This window comes from Arachis ipaensis, chromosome B4 (assembly GCF_059453495.1).
Source record: "Arachis ipaensis isolate K30076 ecotype BB chromosome B4, ASM5945349v1, whole genome shotgun sequence".
Classification (NCBI taxonomy): domain Eukaryota; kingdom Viridiplantae; phylum Streptophyta; class Magnoliopsida; order Fabales; family Fabaceae; genus Arachis; species Arachis ipaensis.
Window position 1 is genome coordinate 72,432,234 of NC_142439.1, and position 22,333 is coordinate 72,454,566.

Consider the following 22,333-nt stretch of genomic DNA (forward strand, 5'->3'; position numbering starts at 1 on the left):
CTTCCTATCTTCTAATGAATGAGCTCCACATGTAATAGAGACAGGACACGACTCACTGTATGTGGTATGGCTGGCTTCTTAGTGAAGACAACTCTCATGCCAGGTAAGAGGCGTTCAGTGGGGACTTTCTTGTCCCTCCAGCCTTTAGGTACTTTCTTCCTAGTACCTTTGTTTTCAATTCTTGTTAATGGCTGCCCAACACCAAACTTAGAATTGATGTTTGGGGGTTTAGTAAAGCTCTGCACTAAAAGAGATGGTTGGAACACTAAGTGTTGATAGTTATCTCTCTTTTTCAAAGGGAGAGTTGGGGTGAGGCATCTTGAACAAGATGTGATCCTTTCCTAGTTGTAAAATCAGTTCTCCCTTAGCTACATTAATGATAGCATTGGCAGTGGCTAGGAAAGGTCTTCCAAGGATGATGGATTCATCCTCATCTTCTCCAGTATCTATGATTATTAAGTTAGCAGGGATGTAAAGGTCTTCAACCATTACCAATACATCCTCTACTAAGTCATATGCTGTCTTCATTAATTTGTCTACCATCTCTAGTGAGATGTTTGCAGTTTGTACCTCAAAGATTCCCAACTTCTAAATTACCGAGAGTGGCATGTGGTTTATACTTGACCCTAGGTTATAAAAAGCCTTCTCGAAGGTCATGGTGCCTATGGTGCAAGGAATTAGGAAGCATCCGGGATCTGGAAGCTTCTGAGGTAGCTTCAGCTGGGCCAAAGCATGGAGTTCTTTGGTAAGCACTGGAGGTTCTTCCTCCAAATGCTTTGTACCAAATAGCTTGGCATTCAGCTTCATGAGAGCTCCTAGGTACAGAGCAACTTGCTCTTCCCTAGTATCTTCATCCTCATCAGAGGATGAGTATTTATCAGAACTCATGCACTGCAGGAGTGCATGTAAGGGAACCTCTTTGGCCTCTATATATGCCTTGGTTTCCTTTAGTTCTTGGATATGGATAACTTCAGTGGGTAATGAAGATTTGGGAGGTGTGCTATTACTGGCGTTTAGCGCCAGTTTTTGTGGCTCTTTAGGCGTTGAACGCCTATCATGCACCCATTCACTGGCGTTAAACGCCAGGTTCCTTACCAATTTGGGCGTTGAACGCCCAGGAGGGACCTCCTTCCTAGTGTTCAATGCCAGGTTCCCTACCATTTTGGGCATTAAACGCCCAGTGATGTCTTCCTCACTGGCATTCAATGCCATCCCATTCTCTCCATATTTGGCCTCATCCTCAGTGATGATGGCCTTGCACTCTTCTCCTGGGTTTACTTCAGTGTTACTATAAAGAGTGTCAGGAGGAGTCTCAGGGATTCTCTTACTCAGTTGACCAATTTGTACCTTGATAAACCCCATTTTTAGGGTTTATCTTGTATTGGATTTAGAGTATTTTGATGACCTTTTCCTGCATTTAACCTATGAATTAGCATGGTTTTGTTATCTCTCCCGTATTTGTGCTTAGGTGTAAAAACATGCTTTTTAGGCCTTATTTTGATGAATTTTGATTTCTCCTTGATTCCATAAGAGGCCTTGATGTGTTTGCTAGTAATTCCAGGATTGAAATGGGCCAGGCATGGATCAAAGGAAGCAAGGAAGGAAGCATGCAAGTGGAGAGAAGCACAAAAAAGCCAAAGAATTGATTACGGCCAAGCACGCGCACGCGCACAAGGCGCTCGCGCGCACATTGCGGAATCAGCCAAGGACGCGCACGCGTACCGTGCGCGCACGTGTACCGTACGCGCACGCGTACCGTGTGCGCACGCGTCGATGTCTGCACATGACTTCATTAAGGCAACACGTGCCTGGCGATTTTGAGGGGTTTCTGAACCCATTTTTGGCGCCAATTGCTGATAGAAAGGAATAAAAGGATCAAGGCCTAAAGGGGAGACATAACAATTGGAGAAGAAGGAAGTGATAGCTTTAGTTTTAAGTAGTTTTAGAGAGAGAAGCTCTCACTTCTCTCTAGGATTAGGATTAGGTTTAGGTTAATATCTCATCTTGGATCTAGGTTTAATTCATGCCTTAATTCAATTCTCCTTTGCCAATCCTTAATCTTCTCCTCTTCCTCTCCCTAGTTATGTACTTTAATTCTTGTAATTCTTCACTTTGTTTGGGATAGATTTTTGTTTCTCTTATTCCCTTTTAATAATGCAATTTGAGGTAATTCATGATAATTGTGATTTCCTTGATTGTTATTGTTAATTCTTTACATTCAATTGTAGTTAGAATTCACTCTTGTTGTGATTGACTATACTTTTCTTTTGTGCCTTCCAAGTGTTTGATTAAATGCTTGGTTGGATTTTTGTATAGATTTTGTTCCTCTTGGCCTAGGTAGAGTGATTAGTGACTCTTGAGTTATCTAATTCCTTTGTTGATTGATAATTAGAGATTGCTAATTGATTTGAATGCCTCTAAAGCTAGTCTCTCCTTTAAGAGTCAATTAGGACTTGAGGAATCAAATTGATTCATTCACTTGACTTTTCTCCATGGTTAGAGGTTAACTAAGTGGGAGCAATGAACAATTCTCATCACAATTGAGAAGGATAACTAGGATAGGATTTCTAGTTCTCATATCTTGCCAAGAGCTTTTATAGTAGTTCGTTTATTTTCATTGCCATTTACTTTTCATGCTTCTTATCCAAAACCCCAAAATAACTCATAACCAATAACAAGACACTTTATTGTAATTCCTAGGGAGAACGACCCGAGGTTTGAATACTTCGGTTTATAAATTTTAGGGGTTTGTTTTAGTGTCAAACAACTTTTTGTATGAAAGGATTAGTGATTGGTTTAGAAACTATACTTGCAACGAGGTTTCATTTGTGAAATTCTAAACCGTCAAAAATCCAATCATCAAAATGGCGCCGTTGCCGGGGATTTGCAATGGTGTTATGTTATTGGTTATTGTACATATGTGAATAGTGTAAATAGTTTGTCTTTTGCTTGTTTACTAGATTTTGTTAGTTTTATTTTGTTTTTCCATAATGAATTCTCACTTTGGCTCTAATTGTGTTGTAGGGAATGTGAACTTCAATGCCAACATGTACCAAGGATGGAACACTCCAAGATGGGAGGAGCCTCAAGGAATTGATCACTCCTATTGGCAACAACCTCCAGATACTTATAGGTATAATTCCCATCCTAATGCATGTCAACTCAATGGCTATGGTGACCCCTTTTGTGATAATCAACCACCATATGCCTATGAACTTTATCCTCAACATGATGCTCAACTATACTCACAAGCCTCTCCATACCAAGCACCTTCCTATGATCCATATCCACCACATGACCAATCACCCATATCACATCCTTGTGATCATTATGAGCAAGAACCTTTAGAACCACCACAACCCTATCAAGATTACTACCATGAACCACCTCAATACTCACCATCTCCATACCCTTACCAAGAAGAACCACCTTCCTACCATGAACCCTCTCTCCAAAACGATGAACCTTCCTACCCACCCCAAGCCCCAATAGACGATCCTCTCACTTTGTTACTTCAAGGACAAGAAGCTATGAAGCAGGATACACTTGAGTTTGTGACCAATTTGACTAAGGTGGTGCACACTATAGCCCACCAATGTTTGAATACTCAAGGTGCTTCCATAGACACATGTGGAACTGTAAAAGAAGAGCAAAGCATGAAGGAGAGATTGGGAACTCCGGTGGGGGATGAGAAATGCCATTTTGTATTGGAGCAACTAGAGGAAGCTATAATCATTGAAGAAAAGGAAGAAGTGGTTGAAGATTTAGGAGATGTTGAAAGTCCAAGGGAATGTAGTCTCATGGAGCACTCTTCCAAGGAGCTTGATATTGAAGTTGAAGAAGGTGTGCAACCCCCAAGGCATATCATCGTTGGAGACTTGGAAGAAGTTTATCAAGAGATGGATTCAATCATGGATGAATTTCTCTCTACAATGGAATTCTCTCCCATTGGACATGGAGTTGAAAGTATAAAAGAGTGTGCACAACCTCCCATACCCTTGGTGAGCAATGAGAAAGAGAGCTACCAAGAAGAAAACGTTGGCATGGTGTATATCGAAATTGAAGAATATGAAGAGGTTGACCAAGAAATGGATTTATTCATCAATGAATTTCTATCCAAAATTGAACCACCTCCCATTAGGCAAGAAATCAAAGTTCTTGAAGACAACACCAAGCTATGTGATAAAAGGGGAAAGGTTGAAATCAAGGAAGCTCGCAAAGAGGTGGAAATACACAAAGAAGAGTACAAGGAAGTAGACCTTGCATTGTCTAAGCGTGGGGAGGTCTCCCTCCCCGAGTCACCATCCAACACAACATTCAAGTGGGTAAAATTCTTATCCATAAGCTTTACCTTCTCGCTTGAATATGGTTTGATTGAAATGGATGGACAACTTAGATCTTTTTGCGGAATTAAAAGCAAGAATGAGTTGTGTAGTGGTTGCAAGTTAGGAATTAGGCTCATTAAGGTCAAAGCTTCAAGGTATAGGAATGATGATTGGAAGAATACCACTTTCCATGGGTCTCAAAGGAAGGCTTGGTATATTAAAAAGAATTCTATATGTCAACCACCCGGAAGGAAAAAGTATGAAGATCAAATTGAAGATGGGTGTGAGAATAAGATATGGGATCCCGGTTCGCTATGTGAAGACCAACTATGGGGACTCATATCTTGGGTAGAACTGTGCCCAAGCTTGACGAAAATGGTTGGAAATTCTGTCAACCAATTGAGAAGCAAAGATCCTTGGAGATTCAAGGACGAGTACAAACACAAGCCACCATGACAATAGGCTTCTCAAAATGTCCAACTTAAGGACTTAAACTAAAAGTACTAGGTGGGAGACACCCCACCATGGTAAACTCTTTCCATTCTCTTTTAAATTTGCCTAATAAGTGATTTGAGTTACCATTGTAGGTAGATGTTTCACATAATTTGTTTGTACAACTTAATTGTTAGCCTAGTCACGTGTATGTTGTGTTTAGTAGTAGATGAATAATATCAAATTGCATTTTTGTGAATTGTATGATGGTTGATTGAATAAAGAGTTGTGAGCAGTCTAGGGAGTACCTGAGCATAATTTTTCTGCTTGAAAAAAAAAAAAGAAGGGGGGAGGACGCGCGCGCACACAGTACGCGCACGCGTCCCTGAGCGGACGCATCATCACCCATTTTCCAGAGAGTTGGGCCTCTCTTAGGGCGGCATTGTGCCTCAAGCCCAATTCCTTCCACGCTGACGCGCACTACGTGCGTGCGCGTCCATACAGCTATAAGGAAACGCACGCGTACGCGCACCTGCCGCGTACGCGTCGATCCGCTGCTAGAACTTCTGGGCCAATATCCAGAGAGTTGCGCTGGATCTGGGCCAACTTTAAGCCCCCAGCTCAACTCAACTCACGCGAACGCACGCTGTACGCGTCCGCACCCCTCTCTGTTTCGCTGTCCACGCGTTGGCGTATATCACGCCTCCGCAACCATCCAATAAGCTCAAGCCGTCCACGCGAACGCGCACAGTGCGCGTGCGCGTCGATGCGTATTAGCATCACCCAGGGCCAAAGGACCCGAGAGTTGTGCCAACTCTGGGCCTCTTTTAAGCCTCCAGCCCAGCACATCCGCGCCGATGCGCGCCTTGCGCGCCCGCGCCCATCCCGATTCCTTCACATACGCGCCTGCATGCATGGCGCTTCTGCGCCGTTCTTCCATTCCCTCAACTCACGCGAACGCGCACAGTGCGCGCGCGCGCAGATTCAAATTTTCACTTACCCCAGAGACGCGAACCCTAGCGCATTCGTGCACCACACTTCTTCCCCTCTAACGTTCCATTTCTCTTCTCCCACCACTCAACTCCCAGCAACCTCCGGCGAGCGCTACGTCGACACCGCCGCCATCATTGCCTCGCCCTTCTCCCTTCATCGCCCCCTCTCTTCCACTCACCCTTCCTCTCTGTCTCTACCCATCTGCCTCTCAGCGTCCTAGTGCCGCCCAGTGTCACTTGCCGCGACCGCCGCTGCCGCCAGCGCAAGTTCAACCGTGCTGCCCCGGCCAGTTCTTCTTTTCACCACTCCGCTTTACCTTCTTTCCCTTTGCTCCGCTCAGTTTCCAGCACGCCAGGTTCCATACCCCCCCTGTTCTGTTTTCCTTTCCTGCCTCTTCTTGTTTTTGTTAATGTAGTTAGAATTAGGTTAGTTAGTTAGTTTAGTTTGATTTAGGTGGTTAGCGAATCTGGGCTGAGTAGTGGATTTAGGCATTGTTTGCTTTCCTGTCACTGTGGAGTTGCTCTGTTTCGTTGCTGTTTGTGCTGCATTACTGGCTTGTTTTCTAATTCCTTAATGAATCCGTAAGGAATTTGTTCCGACTGTTTAATTTTGGGGATTAGCCAATTTGCTGCTGAAATGCTGCCGGATTTTCATTAACCACAGTTTTTATATTGAACTTATTTGATGAATGTAACAGCCCTAGTTGATGAATTCTGTTCAATTAGTGCTATGTTGCCTACATGGTTTTTGAAAACTCCTCAGGAACAAGTTCTTTGGTCATGTTTCCATATTCCTGCTTGTTATTCATGTTGATTTGCTTCTATGCATTGCATGGTTGAATAAGGTTTTCGATTGACCATTGCTTGTAGTTCTCTGGAAGTTATACATTACTAAGTGATCCTTCACATTGATTGATGTTTTGTTTCATATTAGTTGCTTTCTAGAAATATCATATTTCATCATCAATGACTTGTTGCAATTCATGATTGTGAGCGTGCTTACAGCATTGTTTTGTTCACTCATTTCAAATTGAGATAGTAATTACCATATCACTAATTTTCAAACTGCTTTCTAAGTCTAACTCGTTCAACCAACTAACTCCTTGTGGTTTTCCACTTAACTCTTTATGTCATTCTTTTGGATATGGTGCTTTCTGAACTCAATCAATGAATAGTATGCAAGACATGGTTTGCATTCTTGGTTTGAAGTTTGATTTGAATTTTGCATTCTATTGCTTGCATCCCAAGAAACCTTCTTCCTTTATTCACTTCATGAATATGCTTTGCTTTGAGCGCTTTGTATCTACTTGGCTATAGGCTTATGTTATATTATCTATGTTTTCAGGATGTCGGATAAAGGAAAAGCTATAGCCACTGCTTCCAAAAAAAGGAAGCGCTCCAAGACCTCTACACCCCCACCATCTGCTAACTATGCGAGGAATCCGCTTCCAGACTCTCCGACCTCTGATGAGCAGGATCATCAGGAGGAGGATGCGGATGAGCCGCTTCAGCGGGATGCACCTCCAGCTGCTCCTGACACTACAGAGATCCCACAGACCCATGAGGAGCCGATTCCACAGCCTCAGACAGATTCAGCAGCTACCGTTGTACCTTCCACTGATCCTCCGGTTTAGCATCGAGGACGATGCTTGGTCTTAAGTGTGGGGAGGTCACCGGTAGCATCATTAGAGGACCGGTGAACATTTTGGCTACCTTCTGAGTTACCTTACTTTGCATAGCTCTTGTATATATTTGATGCATCTAGAGTTTATTTTGGATACTCTTGCCATTTTGGATACCTTTACTGCTTATTTTGGATTTTAGATATTTTGATGCTTTTGGATATCTTTAGATGTTTTAGATGATAGATTCCATATTTTAGTTGGATTTTTCTTTATACATTTTTGCATATCTTCTTTTGTATATCTTTCATTTTAGTTTGTGGTTGTGATTAGAAATAATGTTTTAAGTGAAAACCTAGTCACCCTTTTTGCATAGGAAATCAGTTTTAAGTGAAAAAGAAAAGGGTAAACTAAGGAACATTTTTGAATTTCTCAATCAACAACAATGCTTAGTCAAATATTGAGATTCTCCAAGAATTTTAATTATAGGACATAGGGCATCAACCCAATTGATTGAAGAGAAATTTTGGTGAAACTTGCTTGAATTCCTACTTTGTGAAGCATGTATTGAATTAAGAACACAAGCTTGTGAGACTTGAGCCTTATGGTGTGGTTACATTTTTATAACCACTTATTTTCCATTCTTGTGTGTAATTGTTCTCTTTCTATGATTGTGATCCTTGATTTGCTTGATTCTATATATCCAACTATTTCTTGTATTCATGCATTTGTATGATTGAGGCCATTATTTCATTAGCCCACTTACCCAAATAGCCTACCTTTTACTCTCCATTGTTAGCCAAATTTGAGCCTATGCTTAACCGACTTACTCTCATTTTAGCACATTACAAGCCCAAGGCGGAAAACCAATGAAAAGTCCTTGTTTGGATCTTTGATTAGCCTAGGCTAGTGAGAGTGTCTATTACTCAAGGTTGGTGAGGCTTGGGAACATTGGATGGGATAAAAGGGGTAGTACACTTCCATATTTAGGAATTGGGAACATACTCATGTATTGATTAAATGTATAGACCTTATGCATTGATCTTCTTGTGTATAGTTTGAAAGAAAAGAAAAAAAATGAAAAGAAAAAGAAATAAAAATGTATAAAAAAAAAAAGAAGAAAAATAATAAAAGGGGACAAAATGCCCCAAAGTGAAGCTCAACAAAAGGGAATCAATGCATAAGTGTTATGAATCAAGAAATAGGATGCATAAATATGTAAGAAAAAGTGAAGAATGGGTAGTTAGAATAGTTTGAACTTGTATAGGTTATTATATAGATAGGTGGGAAAGTCTATACTAATCAAAGATCTAAACTCTAGTCCACTTAACCATAAATGATCCTACCTTGACCCTAACCCCATTACAACCTAATGAAAGACCTCATGATGAATGTATGCATGCATCGAATAAGTGTTGATTGTTAGAAGAAAATCGAATTTGGGAAAGCACGATTAGAAGAGAATTGAGTGGATTAACCCTTAAACACTTGAGTGAATAGAGCGGATACACATCCGGTGAGGGTTCAAAAGTTCAAGTACATGCGTTCACCCATATTATTTATATTCTTGCAAGTTTGAACTCTTTTTGATAATTCAATACAATTGTGGATTGGACTTAACTCCTATTGCCTTAGCTATTGTGCCTATACATGTCTCTTGGGAATTGATTTGTTTGAACTAAGCATTTGCACTCACTTTGGGTAGTTGCATTTAGATAGGACTCATATAGTTTAGTTGCATTTAATAAATGTCATACCCCTTAGTTCCTTCTTATCTTAGCATGAGGACATGCTAAGGTTTAAGTGTGGGGAGGTTGATAAACCCCATTTTTAGGGTTTATCTTGTATTGGATTTAGAGTATTTTGATGACCTTTTCCCGCATTTAACCTATGAAATAGCATGGTTTTGTTATCTCTCCCGTATTTGTGCTTAGGTGTAAAAACATGCTTTTTAGGCCTTATTTTGATGAATTTTGATTTCTCCTTGATTCCATAAGAGGCCTTGATGTGTTTGCTAGTAATTCCAGGATTGAAATGGGCCAGGCATGGATCAAAGGAAGCAAGGAAGGAAGCATACAAGTGGAGAGAAGCACAAAAAAGCCAAAGAATTGATTACGGCCAAGCACGCGCATGCACACAAGGCGCTCGCGCGCACATTGCGGAATCAAACAGGGACGCGCACGCGTACCGTGCGCGCACGCGTCGACGTCTGCACATGACTTCATTAAGGCAACACGTGCCTGGCGATTTTGAGGGGTTTCTGAACCCATTTTTGGCGCCAATTGCTGATAGAAAGGAATAAAAGGATCAAGGCCTAAAGGGGAGACATAACAATTGGAGAAGAAGGAAGTGATAGCTTTAGTTTTAAGTAGTTTTAGAGAGAGAAGCTCTCACTTCTCTCTAGGATTAGGATTAGGTTTAGGTTAATATCTCATCTTAGATCTAGGTTTAATTCATGCCTTAATTCAATTCTCCTTTGCCAATCCTTAATCTTCTCCTCTTCCTCTCCCTAGTTATGTACTTTAATTCTTGTAATTCTTCACTTTGTTTGGGATAGATTGTTGTTTCTCTTATTCCCTTTTAATAATGCAATTTGAGGTAATTCATGATAATTGTGATTTCCTTGATTGTTGTTGTTAATTCTTTACATTCAATTGTAGTTAAAATTCACTCTTGTTGTGATTGACTATACTTTTCTTTTGTGCCTTCCAAGTATTTGATTAAATGCTTGGTTGGATTTTTGTATAGATTTTGTTCCTCTTGGCCTAGGTAGAGTGATTAGTGACTCTTGAGTTATCTAATTCCTTTGTTGATTGATAATTAGAGATTGCTAATTGATTTGAATGCCTCTAAAGCTAGTCTCTCCTTTAGGAGTCAATTAGGACTTGAGGAATCAAATTGATTCATCCACTTGACTTTCCTCCATGGTTAGAGGTTAACTAAGTGGGAGCAATGAACAATTCTCATCACAATTGAGAAGGATAACTGGGATAGGATTTCTAGTTCTCATATCTTGCCAAGAACTTTTATAGTAGTTCATTTATTTTCATTGCCATTTACTTTTCATGCTTCTTATCCAAAACCCCAAAATAACTCATAACCAATAACAAGACACTTTATTGTAATTCCTAGGGAGAACGACCAGAGGTTTGAATACTTCGGTTTATAAATTTTAGGGGTTTGTTTTAGTGACAAACAACTTTTTGTATGAAAGGATTAGTGATTGGTTTAGAAACTATACTTGCAACGAGGTTTCATTTGTGAAATTCTAAACCGTCGAAAATCCAACCATCATACCTCTAAAACTCTGATGGAGGATCTTGTTTCAGTTATAAAACTATGAGTGGTCTTAGAGAGGCTGTAGACTAGAATGGCTATGTCAGAAAGGCTCTGCTTAGAAGTATCCATATTCCCTTGAGAAGATGGGAATGGTGGCCTCTTGTTGAACCTATTCTAGGTTCTTCCACCTTGTTTATTATTGAAGCCTTGTTGAGGCTTCTGTTGATCCTTCCATGAAAGGTTAGGATGATTCCTCCATGAGGGATTATAGGTATTTCCATAGGGTTCTTCCATGTAATTCACCTCCTCCATGGTGGGTTGATCAAGATCATAAGCTTCTTCTTCAGAAGAAGCTTCTTGAGTGCTGCCAGCTGCAGCTTGCATTCCAGTCAAATGCTGAGAGATCATATTGACCTGCTGGGTCAAGATCTTGTTTTAAGCCACTATGGCATTCAGAGTGTCAACTTCAAGAAATCCTTTCTTTTGAGGGACCCAATTATTCAAAGGATTTCTCTCAGAGGTGTACATGAATTGGTTGTTTGCAACCATCTCAATGAGTTCTCTTGCTTCTGCAGCCGTTTTCTTCAAGTGGAGTGATCCACCTGCAGAGCTGTCCAATGATATTTTGGACATCTTAGACAGGCCATCATAGAAAATTCCTAGGATAGACCATTCTGAGAGCATGTCAGGAGGATACCTCCTGATCAATTGGTTGTATCTTTCCCAAGCTTCATAGAGGGATTTTGCTGTGATTTTTCTCATCCTTTGAGGAGAAAATAATTTGGCCAAGAAAGCATTTACCAGCTTCTCCCAAGAGTCTAGGCTCTCTTTAGGTTGAGAATCCAACCATATTTTAGCTCTGTGTCTAACAGCAAAGAGAAAGAGCGTATGTCTGTAGACCTCAGGATCCACTCCATTGGTCTTAACAGTGTCACAGATTTGCAGGAATTTCGACAGCAATTGGTGTAGATCTTCCAGTGGAAGTCCATGGAACTTGCAATTCTATTGTAGAAGAGAGACTAACTGAGGCTTAAACTCAAAGTTGTTAGCTCTAATGGAAGGTATGGAGATACTTCTTCCATAGCAATCAGAGGTAGGTATGGTGTAGTGGTGCACAAAATTGTGATCATCAATGGCGCCATCAACATGGTACGCTCAATTGTAATCTCAATTCATAATTTGTCACAACTTCGATATAACTAACCAGCAAGTGCACTGGGTCGTCCAAGTAATAAACCTTACGTGATTAAGGGTCGATCTCACGGAGATTGTTGGTATGAAGCAAGCTATGGTCACCTTGTAAATCTCAGTCAGGCGGATATAAAATAATTGTGGAGTTTTTGAAATTAAATAATAAAAGAAGGATAGAAATACTTATGTAAATCATTGGTGAGAATTTCAAATAAGCGCATAGAGATGCTTTCGTTCCTCTGAACCTCTGCTTTCCTGCTGTCTTCATCTAATCAATCCTACTCCTTTCCATGGCTGGCTTTATGTAAGGGCATCACCGTTGTCAATGGCTGCATCCCATCCTCTTATGAAAATGGTCCAAATGCTCTGTCACAGCACGGCTAATCATCTGAGGTTCTCGATCATACTGGAATAGGATTCACCCTCCTTTTGCGTCTGTCACTACGCCCAGCACTCGCGAGTTTGAAGCTCGTCACAGTCATTCAATTCCTGAATCCTACTCGGAATACCACAGACAAGGTTTAGACTTTCCGGACTCTCATGAATGCCGCCATCAATCTAGCTTATACCCCGAAGATTCTGATTAAGAGATCCAAGAAATACTCATTCAATCTAAGGTAGAACGGAAGTGGTTGTCAGGCACGCGTTCATAGGGAATGATGATGATTGTCACGTTCATCACATTCAGGTTGAAATGCGAATGAATATCTTAGAAGCGGAATAAGTTGAATTGAATAGAAAAACAGTAGTACTTTGCATTAATCTTTGAGGAACAGCAGAGCTCCACACCTTAATCTATGGAGTGTAGAAACTCTACTGTTAAAAATACATAAGTGAAAGGTTCAAGCATGGCCGAATGGCCAGCCCCCAAAACGAGGTCACAGGATCAAAATACAATCCACGATATCTAATACAATAGTAAAAAGTCCTATTTATACTAAACTAGTTACTAGGGTTTACAGAAGTAAGTAATTGATGCATAAATCCACTTCCGGGGCCCACTTGGTGTGTGCTTGGGCTGAGCTTGAAGTCTACACGTGGAGAGGTCATTCTTGGAGTTGAACGCCAGCTTTTGTGCCAGTTTGGGCGTTGAACTCCACTTTGCAACTTGTTTCTGGCGCTGGACGCCAGAATTGGGCAGAGAGCTGGCGTTGAACGCCAGTTTGCGTCATCTAAACTTGGGCAAATTATGGACTATTATACATTTATGGAAAGCCCTGGATGTCTACTTTCCAACGCAATTGGAAGCGCGCCATTTTGAGTTCTGTAGCTCCAGAAAATCCATTTTGAGTGTAGGGAGGTCAGAATCCAACAGCATTAGCAGTCCTTCTTCAACCTCTGAATCTGATTTTTGCTCAAGTCCCTCAATTTCAGCCAGAAAATACCTGAAATCACAGAAAAACACACAAACTCATAGTAAAGTCCAGAAATTTAAATTTAACATAAAAACTAATGAAAATATCCCTAAAAGTAACTAGATTCTACTAAAAACATACTAAAAACAATGCCAAAAAGCGTATAAATTATCCGCTCATCACAACACCAAACTTAAATTGTTGCTTGTCCCCAAGTAACTGAAAATCAAATAGGATAAAAAGAAGAGAATATACTATAAATTCCAAACTATCAATGAAACATAGCTTCAATCAGATGAGCGAGACTAGTAGCTTTTTGCCTCTTGAATAGTTTTGGCATCTCACTTTATCCATTGAGGTTCATAATGATTGGCATCTTATAGGAACTCAGAGTTCAGATAGTGTTATTGATTCTCCTAATTCAGTATGATGATTCTTGAACACAGCTATTTTATGAGTTTTGGCTGTGGCCCTAAGCACTTTGTTTTTCCAGTATTACCACCAGATACATAAATGCCACAGACACATAATTAGGTGAACCTTTTCAGATTGTGACTCAGCTTTGCTAAAGTCCCCAATTAGAGGTGTCCAGGGTTCTTAAGCACACTCTTTTTTTTGCTTTGGACCTTGACTTTAACCGCTCAGTCTCAAGTTTTCACTTGATACCTACACGCCACAAGCACATGGTTAGGGACAGGTTGGTTTAGCCGCTTAGGCCAGGATTTTATTCCTTTAGGCCCTCCTATCCACTGATGCTCAAAGCCTTGGGATCCTTTTTATTTGCCCTTGCCTTTTGGTTTTAAGGGTTATTGGCTTTTTCTGCTTGCTTTTTCTTTCTATTTTTTTTCTTTTTTTTATTCTGCAAGCTTTGCTCTTTGCTGCTTTTTCTTGCTTCAAGAATCATTTTTATGATTTTTCAGATTATCAAATAACATGACTCCTTGTCATCATTCTTTCAAGAGCCAACATATTTAACATTCTTAAACAACAACTTCAGAAGACATATGCGCTATTCAAGCATTCATTCAGAAAACAAGAAGCATTGTCACCACATCAATATAATTAAACTAAGTTCAAGGATAAATTCGAAACTCATGTACTTCTTGTTCTTTTGAATTAAAATAGTTTTCATTTAAGAGAGGTGATGGATTCATATTCACTACTTTAAGGCATAGTTACTAAATACTAATGATCATGTAATAAGACACAAACTTAGATAAGCACTTATCATAGAAAACGAAAAACAGAGAATATAAGAACAAGGAATGAGTCCACCTTAGTGATGGTGGCGTTTCCTTCTTGAGGAACCAATGATGTTCTTGAGCTCTTCTATGTCTCTTCCTTGTCTTTGTTGCTCCTCCCTCATTGCTTTTTGATCTTCTCTTATTTCATGAAGGATGATGGAGTGCTCTTGATGTTCCACCCTTAGTTGTCCCATGTTGGAACTTAATTCTCCTAGGGAGGTGTTGATGACATGTCACCATGTCATGTTTTTCTATGCTTTTTCATTTGTTTTCAATAGGTTTTATGCACTTTCTTGAGCCATAAGCAAGCCAATTGGGTAGATTTTCATGCTTCCTTTGATTGAATCGACCATGTATGAATTCATGCTATTTCATGAGGTTTTATGCTATAATTGTCACATATTATGATAAAATGAATATCTCATGATTTTAAGCATAGCTTTGATGTGTTTGGTTGATTAATGATAGGTGAAGAAAGCTTGGAGAAAGGTTGAAGCAAGAAGGAATGGCTAGGAGTAAAGAGAGGACAATGGAATAAGTGAAAATGAACCAGGAAGCAAAAAGTTGGACCAAAAGTTAGCCTCAAACTTTTGCACAAACTTTTGGGTGAAAAGTTAGCCCCTAACTTTTGGGCTAACGTTGGCACATGAAAGTTACTCCCTGGGCACCAAAAGTTTGCGCCAACGTTAGCCCCTAACTTTGTGGCTAACGTTGGCATGAGAAAAACACCCCCTGGCCACCAAAAGTTTGCGCCAACGTTAGCCTCTAACTTTTGGGCTAACGTTGGCACATGAAAAACACAAAGGGAGAGCAAAAGTTTGCGCCAACGTTAGCCCCTAACTTTTTGGCTAACGTTGGCGCCATGAGTGTGCAAGGGGTATACTTCCAACAAGAATAACTTGAGCTACAGAGCTCCAAATGAGGTGATTCAAAAAGCAATGGAAAGTAGGAATCGAGAGCTTTCCAAGCATATATGGCACTGCATGGTGGACACTAAAATTGAGGGAGAAAACTGCCCCGCAATGTGCATAAACGAACATGGTGGCAACCTGCAGTGAGGCCAACTGACCTCTGCACCTTCAACGGAGTATAACTCGAGCTGTAGAGCTTCAATTGATGCGCTTCCAACGGCAATGGAAAGTAGACATTCAGGACTTTCCAACAATATATAATAGTGTGGGGTGGACAATACGTTTGAGCCTCCAGAACTGGCGTTTTCGCCAACGTTTGAGGCAAACTTTACCTTAAACGCTGCACACCAAAGCCAGCAACCATGCCCTCTTCAAATGATCATAACTTGAGTTGTAGATGTCCAATTGAAGTGATTCTAAGTAGGTTAGAAAGCTGACATTTAGAGCTTTCCAACCATATATGATAGTATATATTGGGCATAAAATTGGCAACATGACAAGAGGACAAAGTTGGCGCTATAAATGTGCATAACGGAGGCCAACGTTGGAGCAAAAGTTAGACCCCTAACTTTTGCCCCAACGTGGATAGCAGCAAAGCATGGAGGCTGATAGTAAAAGTTAGAGTAAAAGTTAGCCTCAAACTTTTACTCAAACTTTTACTCAAACTTTTGCAAATTCAAACCCGGTTCACTTCGGTTCCTCCTCAAACTCCAAGAGCAATCAACCAAGGCCTCTATCAACCCAATTCCATCAAGAGCAAGGGCCCATGATCATTACTCAAAGGCACAAGAAATAGATACAATAGGAATTTCATTTAATTGTAATTTGTTTTTAATTTCATTTTCATTTCCATTTTGTAAAGCTTATATAAGGCATCATTTTCATATTTGTGAGGAGGCTGGCTCCATTAGGGAGCACGAGGATTCGAGAGCTCTCTTTAATTTTCTTTTCTTTGTTTTTGAGTCTTGGGTGGAGAATTGAAGGTGTTCTGTTTCATTCTCCCTCTGAGATTTCTCTCTGCTTTCTTTACTGCTTAATTGAATCGAAGTTTCTGTTAATTGCTCTTCATCTACTTTCTCTGCAATTTACATTTCCTTTGCAATTGTTCTTGTTGGATCTAGGAAGGCATTGAGATCTAGGCTTGGTTATCTAGTCTCTTGGGTCCTGAGATCTTAATTCCAATTTTACATTCTCTGTTTATTGCTTTTCATGTTTATTTACATTTCTGTTTTGGTTCCGAATCAATCAAATCCATCTTTTACTTCTCTGCTCTTGTTGCAATTTAACTTTTTCTTGTTTAATTTCTGCAAATCCAATTCCCAATTCCCTTTACATTTAATGCAATTTATATTTCTTGTCATTTAAGATTCTTGCAATTTTAATTTCTTGCTCTTTAAGTTACTTGCCAATTTACATTCTGCAACTTTAAATTCATTGTCATTTACTTTCTGTTGGCTACAATTTCACACAATTCACTAAATGTCAGCTTGACTAAACTAATCACCCACTAAAATTGCTTGATCCATCAATCCCTGTGGGATCGACCTCACTCCCGTGAGTTATTATTACTTGATGCGACCCGGTGCACTTGCCGGTTAGATTTGTGTATTTTGGGAGAAATTCATTTTTCCACCAAAATACTCATCAGGTGTTGATTTGCTCCCAATAGTTTTGTGGAGGAAAATGCATTTGAGGCATCTCCGGGATCTCATGGTGATGAGCTTCCTGCGCCTCTTGAGTTCCATGAATGGGCTCTCTTGCTTGCTCCATCCTTTTCTTAGTGATGGGCTTCTCTTCCTCAATGGGAATGTCTCCGTCTATGAAAGCTCCAGCTGAGTAACATAGATGGCAAATAAGATGAGGAAAAGCTAGCCTTGCCATGGGAGAGGACTTTTCAGCTATTTTGTAGAGTTCAAGGGAGATGACTTCATGAACTTCTACTTCCTCTCCAATCATGATGCTATGAATCATGATGGCCCGATCCACAGTAACTTCAGATCGGTTGCTAGCGGGGATGATGGAGCGTTCGATGAACTCCAACCATCCTCTAGCCACAGGCTTGAGGTCCAGTCTTCTTAGTTGAACCGGCTTGCCTTTGGAGTCAATCTTCCATTGAGCTCCTTCCACACATATGTCCATGAGGACTTGGTCCAACCTTTGTTTAAAGTTGACCCTTCTAGTGTAGGGGCGTGCATCTCCTTGCATCAAAGGCAAGTTAAAGCTAACCTCACATTTTCCGGGCTAAAATCTAAGTATTTCCCCCGAACCATGGTGAGATAATTCTTTGGGTCCGGGTTCTTACTTTGATCATGGTTCCTAGTGATCCATGCATTGGCATAGAACTCTTGAACCATTAGGATGCCGAATTGTTGGATGGGTTTTGTTAGAACTTCCCAACCTCTTCTTTGGATTTCATGTCGGATCTCCGGATACTCATTCTTCTTGAGCTTGAAAGGGACCTCAGGGATCACCTTCTTCTTGGCCACAACATCATAGAAGTGGTCTTGATGAGCTTTGGAGATGAATCTTTCCATCTCCCATGACTCGGAGGTAGAAGCTTTTGTCTTCCCTTTCCCTTTTCTAGAGGATTCTCCGGTCTTGGGTGCCATCAATGGTAATGGAACAAAAAGCTTATGCTTTTACCACACCAAACTTAGAATTTTGCTCGCCCCCGAGTAAGAGAAAAAAAATAGATGAAGAAGAAGAAGAAAATATGGAGAGGAGGGGGGAGGTGTGTTTCGGCCAAGAAGAGAAAAGAGGGTTGTGTTGTGTGAAAATGAGGAAGAATGGAGGGTTATATATAGGGAAGGAAGGGGGGGTAAGTTCGGCCATTTAGGGTGGGTTTGGGTGGGAAATTGATTTTGAATTTTGAAGGTAGGTGGAGTTTATGAGGTAGGTTTATGGGGGAGAGTGGATGGATGTGAGTGGTGAAGAGGTGATGGGGAAGAGAGATTGAGGTGATTGGTAAAGAGTTTTGGGGAAGAGTGTTTATGGGATTGTGTGAAAGAGGGGTGAGAAGAAGTGAGTAGAGGTAGGTGGGGATCTTGTGGAGTCCACAGATCCTGAGGTGATCCTGTGGGGTCCACAGATCCTGAGGTGTTCAAGGATTTACAACCTTGCACCAAATTAGGCATGCAAAATGCCTTTGCACACAACTCTGGGCGTTGAACGCCCATTTGTTGCCCATTTCTGGCGTTGAACGCCAGAACCATGCTTGTTCTGGGCGTTCAGCGCCAGCTCTTCTCCAGGGTGCATTTCTGGCGTTCAAACGCCCAGATGCTGCCCATTTCTGGCGTTCAGCGCCAGAACCATGCTCTGTTCTGGCGTTGAACGCTCAAAACATGCTTCTTACTGGCGTTTAAACGCCAGTAAGGTCTTCCTCCAGGGTGTGATTTTTTTTTCTGCTGTTTTTGATTCTGTTTTCAATTTTTTGATTTATTTTGTGACTCCACATGATCATGAACCTAATAAAACATGAAAAACAATGAAAATTAGATAAATAAAAATTGGGTTGCCTCCCAACAAGCGCTTCTTTAATGTCAATAGCTTGACAGTGGGCTCTCATGGAGCCTCACAGATGTGCAGAGCTTTGTTGAGACTCCCCAACACCAAACTTAGAGTTTGGATATAGGAGTTCAACACCAAACTTAGAGTTTGGTTGTGGCCTCCCAACACCAAACTTAGAGTTTGACTGTGGGGGCTCTAGTTGACTCTGTTTTGAGAGAAGCTTTTTATGCTTCCTCTCCATGGATGCAGAGAGAGATCCTTGAGTTGTAAAGACAAGATTGTCCTCATTTATTTGAAGGATCAATTCTCCTCTGTCCACATCAATCACAGCTCTTGCTGTGGCTAGGAAAGGTCTTCCTAGGATGATGGATTCTTCCTCATCCTTCCCAGTATCTAGGACTATGAAATCAGCAGGGATGTAAAGGCCTTCAACCTTTACTAACACGTCCTCTACTTGTCCATAAGCCTGTTTTCTTGAATTGTCTACCATTTCTAATGAGATTTTAGCAGCTTGCACCCTAAAGATTCCCAATTTCTCTATTACGGAGAGGGGCATGAGGTTTATCCCTGAACCAAGGTCACACAGAGCCTTTTCAAAGATCATGGTGCCTATGGTACAAGGTAGTAAGAACTTTCCAGGATCCTGTTTCTTCTGAGGCAATCTCAGTTGATCCAGATCACTTAGTTCATTGGTGAACAAGGGAGGTTCATCTTCCCAAGTCTCAATACCAAATAATTTGGCATTCAGCTTCATGATTACACCAAGGAACTTGGCAGCTTGCTCTTCAGTAACATCCTCATTCTCTTCAGAAGAGGAATACTCATCAGAGCTCATGAATGGCATAAGGAGGTTCAATGGAATCTCTATGGTCTCTAGATGAGTCTCTGATTCCTTTGGTTCCTCAGAGAGAAGCTCCTTATTTATCACTGGACGTCCCAGGAGGTCTTCCTCCTTGGGATTCACGTCCTCAACCTCCCTGACAGGTTCGGCCATGGTAATTAATTCAATGGCCTTGCACTCTCCTTTTGGATTCTCTTCGGTATTGCTTAGGAGAGTACTAGGAGGGATTTCAGTGATCCTTTTACTCAGCTGGCCCACTTGTGCTTCCAAATTTCTAATGGAAGACCTTGTTTCATTCATGAAACTTACAGTGGCCTTGGACAGATCAGAGACTAAGTTTGCTAAATTAGAGGTATTTTGTCCAGAGTTCTCTGTCTGTTGCTGAGTGGATAATGGAAAAGGTTTACTATTGTTAAACCTATTTCTTCCACCATTATTAAAGCCTTGTTGAGGCTTTTATTGATCCTTCCATGAGAGATTTGGGTGATTTCTCCATGATGGATTATATGTGTTTCCATAAGGTTCACCCATATAATTTACCTCTGCTATTGCAGGGTTCTCAGGATCATAAGCTTCTTCTTCAGAAGATGCCTCTTGAGTACTGTTGGATGCAGCTTGCATTCCATTCAGACTCTGAGAAATCATATTGACTTGCTGAGTCAATATTTTATTCTAAGCCAATATGGCATTCAGAGTATCAATTTCAAGAACTCCCTTCTTCATAGGCATCCCATTATTCACAGGATTCCTCTCAGAAGTGTACATGAACTGGTTATTAGCAACCATGTCAATAAGTTCTTGAGCTTCTGCAGGCGTTTTCTTTAGGTGAATGGATCCACCTGCAGAAGTATCCAATGATATCTTTGATAGCTCAGATAAACAATTATAGAATATATCCAGGATGGTCCATTCTGAAAAGCATGTCAGAAGGACACTTTTTGGTCAGCTGCTTGTATCTTTCCCAAGCTTCATAGAGGGATTCACCTTCTTTCTGTCTGAAGGTTTGAACATCCACTCTAAGCTTGCTCAGCTTTTGAGGAGGAAAGAACTTGGCTAAGAAAGCCGTGACCAGCTTATCCCAAGAGTTCAGGCTGTCTTTGGGTTGAGAGTTCAACCACACTCTAGCTCTGTCTCTTACAACAAAAGGGAAAAGCATGAGCCTGTAGACTTTAGGATCTACTCCATTAGTCTTAACAGTATCACAGATCTGCAAGAATTCAGTTAAGAACTGAAAAGGATCTTCAGATGGAAGTCCATAAAACTTGCAGTTCTGCTGCATCAGAGAAACTAATTGAGGTTTCAGCTCAAAGTTGTTTGCTCCAATGGTAGGGATGGAGATGTTTCTTCCATGTAAATTGGAATTAGGTGCAGTAAAGTCACCAAGCATCCTTCTTGCATTATCGTTGTTGGGTTCGGCTGCCATCTCCTTTACTTGTTCGAAATTTTCAATAAGGTTGTCTCTGGATTGTTGTAATTTAGCTTCTCTTAGTTTCATCTTCAGAGTCCTTTCAGGTTCTGGATCAGCTTCAACAAGAATGCCTTTTTCCTTGTTCCTGCTCATAAGAAAGAGAAGAGAACAAGAAAAGAAGAGGAATCCTCTATGTCACAGTAAAGAGGTTCCTTATTGTTAGTAGAAGAAGAAAAGGAATAGGGGTGAAGAAGAATGAAGAATCCAAACACAAGGGTAAGAATAGGAGCAGTGATTTGAGATGAAGAGAAGTGTTAGTAGATGAATAAATAATTAGAAGGAGATGAGGGAGAAGGATTTTCGAAAATTATTTTTGAAAAAGGGTTAGTGATTTTCGAAAATAGTCTTTGAAAAAGATGGTAGTTTTCGAAAATTAAAATAAAAAATTAAAATAATTAGTTAATTAAAAAGAAATTTTGAAAAAGAGGGGAGATATTTTCGAAAATTAGAGAGAGAGAGTTAGTTAGGTGGTTTTGAAAAAGATAAGAAACAAACAAAAAGTTAGTTAGTTAGTTGAAACAAATTTTGAAAAGATAAGAAGTTAGGAAGTTAGAAAAGATATTTTGAAATCAAATTTTTTTGAAAAAGGTAAGATAATAAGATATTTTTGAAAAGATATGATTGATATTAATTTTGAAAAAGATTTGATTTTTAAAATCACAATTAATGACTTGATTCACAAGAAATCACAAGATATGATTCTAGAACTTAAAGTTTGAATCTTTCTTAACAAGTAAGTAACAAACTTGAAATTTTTGAATCAAAACATTAATTGATGATGTTATTTTCGAAAATTATGTGATAAAGATAAGAAAAAGATTTTTGAAAAATATTTTAAAAATTTTCGAAAATAACTAAGAAAAATGAAAAAGATTTGATTTTTGAAAAAGATAAGATTTTTAAATTGAAAATTTGATTTGACTCATAAAAAACAACTAAATTTTAAAAAGTTTTGAAAAAGTCAACTCAAATTTTCAAATTTATGAGAAGAAAAAGGAGAAGATATTTTTTTTTTATTTTTGAATTTTTAATGATGAGAGAGAAAAACAAGAAAATGATGCAATGCATGAAAATTTTTAGATCAAAACAATGAATGCATGCAAGAATGCTATGAATGTCAAGATGAACACCAAGAACACTTTGAAGATCATGATGAACATCAAGAA

The 22,333-nt window shown here is 40.0% G+C and overlaps 1 non-coding gene across 1 annotated transcript; it reads left to right on the forward strand.

The window, feature by feature from the left end:
- The first annotated feature begins 20,615 nt into the window (after window positions 1-20,615).
- On the forward strand, window positions 20,616-20,723 carry LOC148567900 (small nucleolar RNA R71). The gene has a single exon (XR_015882428.1). It is a non-coding gene; the product is annotated as a small nucleolar RNA R71 (small nucleolar RNA).
- Window positions 20,724-22,333: the final 1,610 nt, after the last annotated feature.